This window comes from Cyphomyrmex costatus, unplaced genomic scaffold (genome assembly GCF_001594065.2).
Source record: "Cyphomyrmex costatus isolate MS0001 unplaced genomic scaffold, Ccosl1.0 scaffold199, whole genome shotgun sequence".
In the NCBI taxonomy this organism is placed as follows: Eukaryota; Metazoa; Arthropoda; class Insecta; order Hymenoptera; family Formicidae; genus Cyphomyrmex; species Cyphomyrmex costatus.
In genome coordinates this window covers 690323-691304 of record NW_017276028.1, presented here as the reverse complement: position 1 = coordinate 691304, position 982 = coordinate 690323, and positions in this window count along the sequence as shown.

Genomic DNA, 982 nt, shown 5'->3' with positions numbered 1-982 from the left:
TCCCTCTCTTTCATCGTAATTCACTCTTTTTCGTTATTACAACTTTTTAACTTCCTCTCTTATCTTTCACTCGCACCTTCACCATCTTCGACCTACCGGACCTCCTCCACCCGCCCTTCTCCCTCCACCACCACCCACCCCCACGGCCTCTCTCTTTCGCCGCATTTCAAACTTTTTCGTTATTACAACTTTTTAACATCATCTCTCACCTTTCACTCGCACCTCCACCATCTTCGGCCCACAGGACCTCCTCCACTCACCCCTCCTCCTCCCCCTACCACCCACATCCAACGCCACTCTCTTCCGTCGTATTTCACTATCTTTCGTTATTACAACTATTTAACATCCTCTCTCACCTTTCACTCGCGCCTCTACCATCTTCGGCCCACCGGACCTCCTCCACTCGCCCCTTCCCCTCCCCCTCCTCCCACCCTCACCACCCTTCTTTTGCGCCGTATTTCGGTATAACTTTTTAACATACATATTAAATAAAACTATTATTTTAAATACTACCGACTGCTGACCGATATGACGTATATTTAAAACTATCGCAGTACTATCACGAGTCAAATTGTAATAATATATGTATTATCACGAAAAGTAACTGATTATTAATCAAAGTTGCTAGTACAAAGTGAATATACAAAAAGTGTACGTAACTTTCGGCCGATTTTCGAATCGCCTCCGCTTTCCGCTGTACCCCTCACCACATATTTAATACATATTAAATACATATATACATATTTGAAATATATATTTTAAATAATAAAATTATTTTAAATACTCCCGACTGTTGACTGGTATAAAAAACATTAAATAAGCTTTGAAAACTTATTTAAAATAAAAATTATCATTTTTATTAAAACATCTGTTTTAAATAACTTAATTTTTTAAAAATGAAAGTGGTAAAGAACGTTTAATCCTTTACAGAATTAAATTTAAAGAGTTAATTACATAACTGGTACTCAGTCCTTCATTTTTT